Raw genomic sequence first — 13,590 nt, 5'->3', positions numbered from 1 at the left:
GAGTTCCCTTTCTTCAGAGCGTGACTTCCCTTTTCTCAGGACAGACTCAGGGTAGCAGGACGTCTTACATGGTAGCTCAGACTCCTGACGTGGAGTATTTCAAGAAAACCAGATGGAAGTTGTATGGCTTTTTCTTACCTATCCGTGGGAGCCACATATCATTAATTCTGCCATTATCAGTTTGTCTAAACAGAGACGTACCCTGTCAGATTGAAGGGAAGGTGAGGTAGGTCATCTCTCAATGGGAAGAGGGTCAAAAAAATTTGTGGAGGTGTTTTAAACCACCACAGGTTTCGGCTAATCCTTTAACCTATTACATTCTATCTCAACTGAATGTTCTTGAAATCACTGGGCTCCAATGATTGTTTTCTACCTCCCACCCTGTCATCACTATATGATATGTCACCTCTCCTATGTAGAATAAAAATACTCATCAAAGTACCTCCAAATTAAGGAACCTGGATAGCTTAGTTCTGAACATGAGGGCTATTACTGAGCAAATGCCCGTTTGATCAAGGCCCTTGTTGTTTCATGCTATAGAAAAGTCCAGTGTGCTCAACATAATAGTTTTAAAAGTCTTAAATATCATCATGTCTGTGATTACATTACTTATATTATTTAATGTAAGTACGAATACAAGGCTAAAGCTACAGGCTTGACGGGGCATGTTGGTGAATTATAATGGGCTTACTTCAAGCAGAAACCTTAAATGTCACCCTCAATATTCCTCAGAATTGGGGTTCCTGGGTGGCTCAGCGGTTGAGTGTCTGCCTTTGGCTCAGGTCGTGATCTTGGGATCGAGTCCTGCATCAGGCTCCCTGTGAGGAGCCTGCTTCTCCCTCTGCCTATGTCTCTGCCTCTCTCTCTCTCTCTCTCTCTCTCTCTCTTTGTGTGTGTGTGTGTTTCTCATGAATAAATAAATACATCTTTAAAAAAAAAAAGATTCCTCAGAATTAGTTCATCTGTGAGCCTTCCACATTTCAGTTGAACACTACTCAGTATACATAATTGACAAAATGGTTCCTGGTTTAATACTGACATGTCAACTTCTCTGAGAAGACTTCTATCTGTCACTACCTATAATACTTAGTCATAGAGGGACCTGGGTGGCTCAGTCACTTAAGCGGCTGCCTTCAGCTCAGGCCTGAATCCCAGGGTCCTATGATGGAGCCCCATGTGGGGCTTCCCGCTCAGCAAGGAGTCTGCTTCTCCAGCTTTCTCTGCCCCTGCCCCTGCCCCTGCTGCTCGTTTTTTTTTTCTCTGTCTCTCTCAAATAAATAAATAAAATCTAAAAAACAACAAAAAAAACCCACCACAACTTAGTCTTAAGTATTTCCAAGCCTTAATTATAGCCTATATACTTGATAGTCTCAAAGAAGATGAATGCGAGTGAAGGAATGAATGAGTTTCATGTTTTAATGATTTCACACCCATTATCCTGATCTCTCAAGGTTTTATATTCTACAATGATAAAGAGTGTAGCACTGTTTCTTAAGCACACAATCTAGTACCTAGCCTTTCTTAAATGATTGAAATAGAAATATTTACTATCAACTGCAAACACAGAAGTTTGGTTGGAAGTGTGGTGGGAGGTGGGATCCCTGGGTGGCGCAGAGGTTTAGCGCCTGCCTTTGGCCCAGGGCGCGATCCTGGAGACCCGGGTTCGAATCCCACGTCGGGCTCCCAGTGCATGGAGCCTGCTTCTCCCTCTGCCTATGTCTCTGCCTCTCTCTCTCTCTGTATGTGTGACTATCAGAAATAAATACAATTAAAAAAAAAAAAAAAAGGAAGTGTGGTGGGAGGTGATAGGCTGACTGGAAATCCATAGAAATGCAGATATCTCATTTATAGCAAATTGACTTTGAATCAGGGGGGTAGAGTAAACTAGATGGAAAAGTATAGTTTCTATCTCCATTCTGTTGAGACTGGGCTTGAACCTACTTGCTAGGAAGAGGGGACTCCCTGAAGACGGAAGCACACAACCATCTAGCCTAGTGATTAGGGTGAGATAGGGGTTAGGATAATGTAAAGAGGTCTTCTGATTTGGATTCAGAAATAAAATGGAAGATTCCAAATCCCAGGATTTTCAGTTATTATCCTATAAGGAAGTTAGGAACTATAAAACAAAGAGGATGACTCTAAGGACATAGCAAGATTTTGGGATTTTTTGCAGTGTTTGTCTGCTAGGTATTTTTATTCTTTATTTTTCTGCTCTGATTTATAGTATAATTCTTTTTTTTTTTCTTTATGCGCTTTTTAAATTTAATCTCCACACCTAATGTGAGACTCAAACTCACAACCTTGAGATCAGGAGTTGCATGCTCTTCCAGCTGAGCCAGCCAGGCACCCCTACTGTAAAATTCTTGAAGCTAAATATCACAGTGATTATCCAGAGGCAACCTTGTGGCCCATTCTATAGGGCAACCTTGGATAAAAGACAGGTGAAAATATAGAAAGATTTAAAAAAAGGAGTTTCGGGTGACTGCCAAGGACACAAGGATTATCTCCATCTTTCTGACTTACAACTTTAAGCAGTCAAGCATGCTTTTAGAAGCAATCCTCTCCACCCAGCAGCTACCATGGAGACACGGGCTGATAGCTGACTAGGGCTACTTCTGCCACAGCAGAAGCCCAGAGTTCTCCAGGTTTTCTTGATAATTCTCACATGCTCATAGAGTCTTTTTTTTTTTAAAAGCAGTTTTACTGTTAGCTAAGCATCCAGTGTATCTTCTTTTTGAGTGTGGCCCTCACTTTCAAGTTGGGTCTCCAACACCTACCCTTCATCAGGCTTCTCCAGCAACCATGAATTGCCCTGGGCATCTGCAAGGAACTCCGTCTACTTAATACCTCCATCTGGACCCTAGCCAAAGTAGGGAAAATAGTACTTTGTGAAAAAGACCTGAATGTGTGGTTTATTTTAGAAACATGTCTAGATCAAGAATTGGCTTTTTGAAGACTGTACATTGGCTTCTTCTACTAAAAGGAGGTGGGAGCCTCCTTTTAATTACCTGAGGGGAAAGGATGTGTCTAGCCAGAAGCCTTGGTTGTGCATTACTTAAGGGCTTTCAGTCTTCCCCTCTACTTGGTGTAATGGGCTCTTCTGAATAATCTTTCTCCTTAATTCTCTAACCTACAATTAATCTAGGCAATCCTAGGATCAAGGGCTGAAACACATCATCCACCAGTTTTTAAGCTTCTTTGGGAAGGATCTATGCTTCTTATGCTGTCATATCTGTCACAAGGTCTAGTAGAACTCTCGAGGGCATGCTGTTAAAGTCTAGGTTTTTGAATTTGTGCAATTCTCTAGGATCAGAGGCTGTTTCTGTGACATGTTCTAGCTTGAAGCTGAGAATGTCTCTGTGAGGCTGGATACGTACCCCATCCAAGGGGACAGGATGTGCAAGTCACCAAGGGCATGCCAGGGCAGGATGTAGTTCCTCGGAGGTGGTGCCTCGGCTAGACTGTACAGGAGGCAGATGCCAGTAAACAGGACTCTGGGGAAGGGATGGGAAAGTAGCTAATTGACAGAGCCTCTCAACTAGAAGGACTAGGATGCTTTTGTTTTTGTTTTTGCTTGCCTGCAATTTTTAATTGTTTTCTATGGGAAATGCATATTACATATGTATTTTCAAAATCTTAAGGAACAATCTCTGTTAAAGTCTGGAAAAAAAGCCTCAAGTTAGACTAATCCCACATAATTTCAATGTACCTTAATTCTAATTCACAATTAAAATATTGTATAAATTGATCAGTAGTAACCAAACATGCATTTTTATTATATTTTTAAATTTTTCTTTTATTTTCGCTCTCAGCCCTCCTCACTTCCACTTTCCTACCTCATTGAACCAAATTTTCACTCACCCTCCCCTTTGCTTTTTCCATATTCGTATGATAATAGCCAAGCATGTATACATATGCACCCATGCAGACTCACACACATATACTAATGCAGAAACGTAGTTACTGTTTCATTGTTTATTTTACTCAAAAATATTATTTCAGGTTCCACTTTTCTGTATTTTTCTATTTTCGCTAAACAGCAAATCACTGAAATAGCTCTACATCAATTGTCCTCTGGCATAGCTTTAATTCATTCTTTTTTAATGGTTACAAAATGGTCTGTGATACGAATTTACCATATTTCCAATCATTTCCTTATTGAAGAGCCATTGCTTCATATTTGCTATTTGACTACTAAGAACGCACTGCAATAAATATCCTTCCTATTGATGATTTGTTTTATGGTTGGACTAACGAGCTGTTTCTATGACAGGGGGTAAATGCATTTTTAATTTTAATAGACATTGCATTCCAAAATGTCATTAGTACTTTAGATTTTACACTTGCACATCAAGTTATCACCCTTTCAGATTATTGTCAGCCTCACGGGGGTAATATGATATCTCTTTGTTACTTTATTTTACATTCATCTGAATAACAGTCCATTTGAACACCATTTTCATATACTTGGTCATTTGAAGATGATCTCTGTGAATTGATTCTTTATCCTTTTCTTTTCTGTTGAGCTTCTATTCTCATCTTGACAAATTTTCAGTGTCCTTTGTGCATTATAGAAACAACCCCGTCTGTATTCTCCAGTGCACATATTTTTTTCAGAACCTATTACACGTTTTGGATTCTGTTATCTTTTGCTACAAATTTATATGCCTTATCTCTCATAGCTTCTGGGTTTTCAGCCTTAGTTAAGAAGGTCACACTTCTGCTAACTATTGTACATGTCGTCTCCCAGATTTTAACAAAACTGTTACTATTTTACATTTTACAAATAAGACTTCAATCCATCTGAAATTTGGTATAAGAAGCAAATGGGATAGCTGATCATGCCAGGGCTAATTATTAATGATCCATCTTTTTCCTGTGGAATGAAATACAACCTTTGTCAAATATAAAAATCTTCTATTATATACTGCAATCAATTGCTAGATTTCCTTTTCCTTCTATGGATTTATTTATCTATGTCATGCTGATAAAAGAATAATTGAGTATCCATGTTTCATAGAACTTTCTATGGTTATGTTATCTCAGTATTCTTGTGTGTGAGAGAGAAAAAGCGAAAGAGAGAGCAATGAGACCTATAAAATCTATTCTGGCATATATATATATTAAGATAATATTTTTCTACAATCTCAAAAATTCCCTATTAGAATTATGATTGCAATAGAATTAAGTCCACTTGTTAGTTTTAGAAGCATAAATAATTTTTATTATATTGTCTTAGCTAAGAAACTGTTTTGTCATTCCATTTGCTGAGAAATTTGTTTTAAATCCTTTAATGAGATCTTATATGTTTCTTTATATAGGTCCTAAACCTTTGAAAATATTTGCCTAAGTATATTTGAAGCATATAGGTAAATGTTATGACAATTGTTCAATCCCAACAAATTTTATGGAATCTATTGCATAAGTCAAATATGTGATTTTGTGTGTGCATGTATTGTGCACATATTGTGCTGAGAAGATATATCCATTTCCTTTACATCATAGCCTAAATATAAATAATGGGCTCATTACCTCTCCCACCTATAATTACTTTGATTTAGACAGTTTATAATCCTATATCTCTTCAATATCTTCTATTATGGAGTAAATGTCCCTATATTATCCATTTCTGCCTACTCTTGATTGCCTTATTGGTAAATAGTCCTCTTTCCTAAAGGAGTTAGAAAATCACCATTTTTTTTTTTTCATTTTGGACCAGATCATGAGCTTCTGACTGACTCTTATCAGTGAAGTAAATCCCATGTTTTACCAGTAGACTTCTATCAGCCTGCCTATCTACCTATCCATCTATCTAGATATAAAATACAATATATCTTAATTTCAATTGCCATTTATGTATTTTTATTTGGACAAATCATTGAAGAAAATGCAGATTTGGACTTTGCTATAAAAATGTGGGGGGGAGGGGAGAAGGCTATGAACGATATTCTAAGATCCAACTGAGGAAATATACAACAAAGCAAATGCATGTGTAAACATAAATCTCACCCCAACCAGTTGGTGACCAAAGACTGAGGACCCACACAGCCATGCCAGTTAGAACTCTGCTTTGTAGTAGCTCTTTTGAGTCAGAGGCCCAAAGCTTCCAGAACAGTGGAATGAATGTTGGGTTGCACTCAAAGTTTTATTTGTCTAATAAAAATTGAGGCAAAACATAGACTCTCCAATTTAAGCCTAATATGGCAAAATTCACTTAAAGAAAGTGGATTTATGAGGATTCAATCACAGATGCTGTGCCCTCTCCTGGGCTACAGAAGTTTATGGCTCCCACTGCTCATCAACTAATCCAGAAGGGATAAATATGAGGGTCTGGAATTCAATTCCTGTTCTGTTAATAATAAGCTGTAAAAAGATGGAGAAATTAAATTTCCAACACTACATCTAAGAAAAAGAGATTATAATACTATGTGCTTTATATCAGTGGTTCTTAACTGGGGCCAATTTTGGTGGTTGTAACTGGGGGGGAGATGCACTGCCATTTAGTGGGTAGATACCAGGGATCCTGTGAAACCTCATACAATGCGTAGGATGGTCCTCACAACAGAGTTATCCAGCCTAAAATCTCAATAGTTCTGATGTTGAGAAACTCTGCTTTGTAGAAATTTTGGGAAGATTAAGTGGGATACTGCTTGTGGGGTACGTTGAACAGGTGTCTGGCCTGTAAGGATGTACATGGTTGCTGCTGTCATGATTATTCTTATTAATTATTTGAACTGGCATTTTTTTCCCTTCCACTCAACATTTCCTGGAAATACTTTGTGGGTGCCTGTGGGGAGGGATGAAGTGGAGTAAAGTACAATATGGTAATCGCTAAATTCTGCATGTAATAGAACACTACAGGAATAGCGGCATATTGAGGACAGTTTGCTGATAAGTGTTTTATAGTATCTCCAACCATTTAAACCCAAACACTCTTTTCTGTGACTGTTTTTCCTGCCCTTAGTACTCTCCCCAGAATTTGCAATTATGAGCCCTTAAAGTGAATTCCATTAAATACTAACACAAATCAAACCCAATAATTCCTATATGAAGTTTCTGTCCTGAGTTCTTTAAATTTGATCAGACATGCTATAATATGGTATCTTATATAAAATGCTCTTTTAAAGACAATAAAAGGAAAAACATTTACATACTTAGTAAATTAATAATTACTTAATCTGAAACACAAAAGGAGATAAATGTCATATATGTTATACTCCTGAGACTGGTGAGCTGCTATACAGATAACTTTAATTCTGCCTTGGGTAACTCAAGGTCTAATTGGTTCATACCAGGGCTTTTTGGTTAATGAATAAAACCTGAAGTACTTAACAAAGAGAAAAAGGGATTTTAGTTAAAGATTTTTATCAGATCAGCGAGGCTTTACAAAGTTTGCACATGAGCAAATTAAGAGTATTGACTCCATTGATATGAAGACCAAGTGTGGTGCCAGTACCAGCAACATCATCATCACCAGAAACCTGTTAGAAACATTAGGTTTCCTGAATTGGGAACTTAGTGGATGGGCTCAACCATGAGTATTTTGCCAAAGTTCTCTGGGTGACTGAAGCAGACTGAAGTTTGTGAGCCACTTGTTGAAAAACAAGCAAAACAAAATACAGAGAAGTCACCTTGTAGGGACTACTCAAGGTGAATATTTTTATATGAATTAATTTTCCACTTCTCCAGGAGGATGCAACCTTGATCCACTTTTGCTGAGGAGTCTTTATCTTAACCAAAATACGACAGATTAATTTAACTAGATTCTCACCTTCAACTAGACTTGAAACCCAATGGATGGTAAAAGAGAAGTTGCCTCATTTGGCTACCACCACTCAAGACATCCTTTTGCTGCAGCTTAGGAAGGGCCTCCTGATGTACAGGGAAAAAAAGAATTCTGGGTTTGAACAGTGTCTTCCATTTACAGTTAAATGGCCTTGAGCAAATTATATTACCCATGTTATCCTCAGTTTTCTAATCCATTAAAAATGGAGCTTAATTCATCAGATTCTATTATACATAAAATCAGGTGAGTGCCTGGTACATAGTTTTTAAAGAGATAAATAAAAACTCTTCAAGAGGAGTGAATGTTTATGGCCAACTAAAACATTTTCTATTTCTACGGTTGCTATATCCTCTAGGAAAACCAGGTTATTATAAGGTGGCTTGGTGAATACTGATTCAGAGAGGAGAGATATTTATATGTTATAAATGTTTAATGGTTCAGGCTAAGATCACCTAATGCATCCATCTCTGCAATAATAGGTACCACTTAGTGTTTACTGTCAGGCACTGTACAGACACTTCACATATACTCACTCATTTACTCTTTTCAACAGTCTTATGAGGGAAGTACAACTATTTCCTCCATCTCATACAGGAGGAAACTGAAGCACACAGACTCTATGAAACTTGCTCAAACTCACATAACAAACAAGTGGCAGGCGTGAGTAGGGACAAAAGGATAGAGTTCAGAGCCTGCTCCTTTAGCACCTGTGCTAGGAATGCAGTTCCCCAGCGTAAGCCTGACAGAGGAATAGTTTTCCCGAGCCTATTGACTCTTGGTGTAGAATTTTCCTGCTCCTCTGCTCCTTCCTTAATCAACTCCTCAAGTCTGGAAGAATGCCCAACCAGGGTTTCCTTTCTAGTGTCTAGATGTGCAGTTATTCTGACATATAGGGTGGCAGTGGAAACTCCTCTTTATATCTCAGCCCAGATAGAGATAAATGAAGACCAAACAGGAAAAGAGCTGAAGTCAACATTTGGACTTTGATTTGAAACTAAATCACAAGTATTAACCCTTCCAACTATTTGTATTTACCTTTCCATCTTCACTTGAGGAAAGAAGGGTTTTATTTTATCTAGCGCTCAGGCAATAGTTTTGTGTTAAATCTTGAAATTTGTGGGTCATAGATAATAGTTTTAAAAGCAACAGAGAGAAAGAAAAGGAGAAAGGAGAGCTTGAGATTACTTTTAAGCGATTTTATTCCTTTGGTTTTTTTTTTTCTTTCTTTACAATAAGACTTGAATAAGCACACCTTTTTAAAATTGTTCTTACCTAACCTAATTAGCTCTTGTAATTATGATACGTTTAACAGATGACTCTACTCCCTGAATCAGCTATTCTTGAAAAATAAGGCAATGGCCAAATCTATTATAGTGCATACTCTGAGCATGAAGAGGTACCTATTAGGTAAACACTGAAATAATGAGAAAGAAATGCCCTCTACCTGGAGTGTTAATTGCCATTTGGTAGAGGAGTGCATACAGAGGGTACTAATAAAACCACACTCTTCTCTGGCAATAAAACTCTCTGGTGTGGTTTTTACAAATGTTGCAAGTTCTGACTCTAGTTATAAAATAGAATGCACATAAAGCAGCAGCATCTGGTTACTGAGCTATCAGCAGCAAGGTGGATTAAAGGAAGGGACATTTTGTTCACAATATCTGTTGGTTATATAAAACATTCCATGCACTCTTCCCCATGGTTCTGGGGATACAGCAGTGAACAAAACTGACCGAAATCCCAGCCCACAAAGGACTTTGATTTTTATCAAAAGAGCTATTGGAAATACGATAGCTATTACTCTTTCCCAGCCTCCTACAATATAATATCGAGAATTTATTTCAGAATGTTTTCCATAACTGCCATAGTAACGATGCACTATGGAACCTTCATATTGGATAGTTTCCTCTTTAATGATAGGTGAGAATTTGCATTGAGATGCAACAACCATTGTGATTGGATAAGCTTTGTCACCAGACATAAAGCAAGAACTTAAGAAGCAGAACCAATGTGAGCCATTGTGCCAGTGTCCATGTTGTTCATAAAATTTCACTTCCAAGGTGCCTTTTTCAGATGCATCTCTTATGCATTCAGCCCAGTGAAGACAAAGCAAGAGAAGGAGATATCAAAAGAGCAATTCAAGCATCCATATTCAAGAAAATGTGATGCTTAACAAGCTCTCATTCTTGTCTTAACACATGAATAAGACTTTGGAAAATGATTTATAAAGATGAAACTTGTGAAGTGTTGTTTGGAAATAATAATAAGCTTTTTTTAATTAAAGATTTTATTTATTCATGAGAGACACAGAGAGAGAAGTAGAGACATAGGCAGGGGGAGAAGCAAGTAATAGGCTTTTTCTTATTTTATTAGGAAGCTTTAATTATCTTTAACATAATGGTACCAAGATAGCATGAATTGAGTCATTCATTCATTCATTTCAATAACTATTAATGGACTTCTGTTTAACAGGCTCTGAGTTATACAGGACACATATTACTAAATAAGGCATCACTTAGAGAATTTACAGTTATGGTGAAGATGAAAAGTTAAATGAGTAACTATAACAGTTTAAAGTGATTTAAGGATTGTATTAATTTTCCAGGACTGCCTGGAAAGCTTAACACAACAGAAGTTAAATTGCTCAGTTTTAGAGGCTAGATGTTTGAAATCAAGGTGTCAGCAGAGCCATTCTCTCTCTGAAGTTTCCAGAGAAAAATCCTTTTCTGCCTCTCCTTAGCTTTTGGTAACTCTCAACAATTCTGGAAGTTTCTTGGCTTATAGCTGCATCATGCAATCTCTGCATTTGTTTTCACATAACTTTTTTTTCTGTGTATCCTCTACTCTTTTTATACGGACACCATTCATTGGATTTAAGGCCCAGTCTGTTTCAGTATGTAATGAGAGTAATTTGATTACACTTGCAAAGACCGTATTTCCAAAGAAGGTCACATTCTGAGTTTCTGGGTGGGCATAAGTTTTGGGAGGACATTATTCAGCCCACTACAGGTGTATATATGATTTGTAGGAAGAAAAAATATATTGCTACAACTAGAGAGATATTTACAAAATATGAGGAACATCTCACAAATAATATAAAGCACCATTTTTTGGTAATGAATAAACCCAGAAAATAACCTGAATATTTGATAGTTGAAACTAAACACAGTGAGATTATTTGTCCCATCTCATACATTCAATATAAAAAGTTCTGACTTTTAGATATAATTACCTTTTTGGAAATATGAACTTGCAATGGCTCACTCTTAGATGCTTTTTATAATGCTTAATGGTTATGTCTGGAAATTTTCATCTGTTCACACACAATCCCCAAATTTCACTTCAGCCAATAGTTGCTGTTATTCAAATAATGGGTTAGTCTAAGCCATTCAGAAAATCTCCTCTCACTGTCTGGTAGGGATGGTAATGGGCTGTGAAATATTAAACATTTGCACAGAAAGAATGTTAACTAACTTCACCAACAAATTGGATAAACAGCCCTGTTTATATCTAGAAAGCTCATATTAAAATGTTTTTGAAAAATGGTTAGCTGATTAGAGAAGGTAGACTATTGCAGATATAAAGACCATATAGTAGGAAGGCTTTCATTTAATAGAAAGTGAGAAAGAAAGAGAAAATTGATTTGTGTGCAGGGTAGACTTTGGAATTTAAGATAATACTTTTAATATTTTTAGAGAGACAATAGAGCATGCAGAGGTTTAATGGTTGGGATAATTTTTCTAATATACAGGGACAATGGAAACAGAACAAAAAAATAAATAAAAATATTTTGAGTACCTACTACCTCTCTGACAATTTACATAGTTTTTCTCAGATAAGCCATTATAGATGAAGAAACTGAGGGTCAGAGGAGTCATGCAATTTACTAGCAAATGGAAAACTGTGATCTGACACTCTAATTTGAAGGTTTTTCTATGGATAAAAAGGACAAAATGACGTTTCTTACAAGTCTTGGCAATGATGCCAAGACCCAGGATCAGGGTGTTAAGTGAAAAAGAAACTTAGCCAAGGGAAATGATGAGGCTCCAGTAGGAGGTAGGATGGAATGCTGAGGAAAGAAAGTAACAGAGATAGAATGAATGGGAAATCGGGTGATAGAGATATAGAAGGAAATTAATAGTCTGTGGTGGAGATGGGCTAAAATTTCACCAAGCTTGTTCATGCTTCTTGAGCATACAGAAAGACTACTTCTCCTAACCCTGCCTAAAATATGTTTAAGTCTATAAAACTGAGTTCTGGCCAATGGAATGTGGAATATGGCCAAATTAAGCTATGCTTTTTGGGATCTGCCTGTAAAATATCCTATAAGACTTCTCACAATCTCTTTGCTCATTGGCTGACTAAATGTGAAAAACACAGCTGAGACCTCCAGGGTAAACCTAGAGGATGGCAAAGACATGAGATAGAAGGCCCTGGATCTTTGAGTTATTGCTTGAAATAGGCCCACCTAGGAGAGTTACCCAATTTGCACTGAATTATAATGTGAGTAAGAAATAAATTCTTTTGGGTTAAGCTATTAAAATCAAGGGGTTGTTATTTGACACTTAGTGTCAATTGTCTTGACTAAATACCCTGACTTTTGGGGCCTAAAGAGAATTTATAGATTACTTCAGTTACCTACACCCTCATGTTATAATGCAAAACAGAGAGAGAACTTGCTGCACATCACACAGCTAATTAATAGTTAATTAGCATAACTGAGGCTGTAGTCCAAGACTCACTCTATAGTCCTCTGCTTGACTAAGCCAATGGAAATAGCAAAGACTTTTCTACACTTTTCATTTTATTTCGGAATTTGACCCTATAGCAACCACATGATGATATCCTTTGAACAGTGTTAATTCTGGGGCAAGTAAAGAATTAATTGGTCTGTAGCAATGCAAACGTTGAACTGGATGTAATTAGACGTGAATAAGACGTCATTTTCATAAGGAAATGAAAGTAAGGAGATGGGCACTGAATTTTCTCAGAAGGAGGTTGTCAACAAGCAGCAGACAAGAAAAGGAATAAATTCCGGCCACCTGAGGATGCATCCCTTTGGAAACTGAGGCATAATTGCATAATGTAACACCCAGAGAGACTAATTATGGGTAACCTGAGGATAAATATGTATAGCAGTTCAAAACAAATCATTGAAAAGTTAGAAAGATATAACAGCCATCCAAAGGAGCTATTGATAGATTAAATAAAAAAAATACAAAAGCAAAATAAGAACAATACCCCAAGGATTTGAGAAGGAAGTTGAATGCATTAAATAGGAGACCAGAGTGTGTTTCAGTTTTCAGCAAAAGCTTTAATGTGCATTGGGGAATGGAACAGTAGTTGGAAGGATTAGCAAATCTTGATTTTTGAGGATTAAAGAAAACTAAATTGTCTTTTAAAGCAGAGGAGAAGCAAATAGGGGAAAGACGAGGAGCTTCATGTTCACTGAGGGAGAACCTCAATTAAGCAAATATTGAATCCATTTGAAATTCATTTCAAGCATAATTCCAAACTTCGATGCTTGGTCTTCCATCTAGATTTTGCAGAACACTAACCTTCCAGTTTTTATTTTATCTGATTCCCTGAGTAGTCCTACCAAAAAGAATCACTAAACCTGATTCATTATCATGCATAATGTATTCATGATGCCATTTAGCAAAGAAAAAAAAAACTACTTTTATTTGAGTGCCTTCGAAAAAACCCACAATCATTTAATTCGAGGGAGATGTTTTGAAGGAAACTCAATATTTCTTGAGACTTCAAAGTGAAATGATGTTTTGAAACCAAAGCAGAAACAAGTT

The sequence above is a fragment of the Canis lupus genome, chromosome 35, assembly GCF_048164855.1.
Source record: "Canis lupus baileyi chromosome 35, mCanLup2.hap1, whole genome shotgun sequence".
Classification (NCBI taxonomy): Eukaryota; Metazoa; Chordata; class Mammalia; order Carnivora; family Canidae; genus Canis; species Canis lupus.
This window is presented reverse-complemented; position numbering follows the sequence as displayed.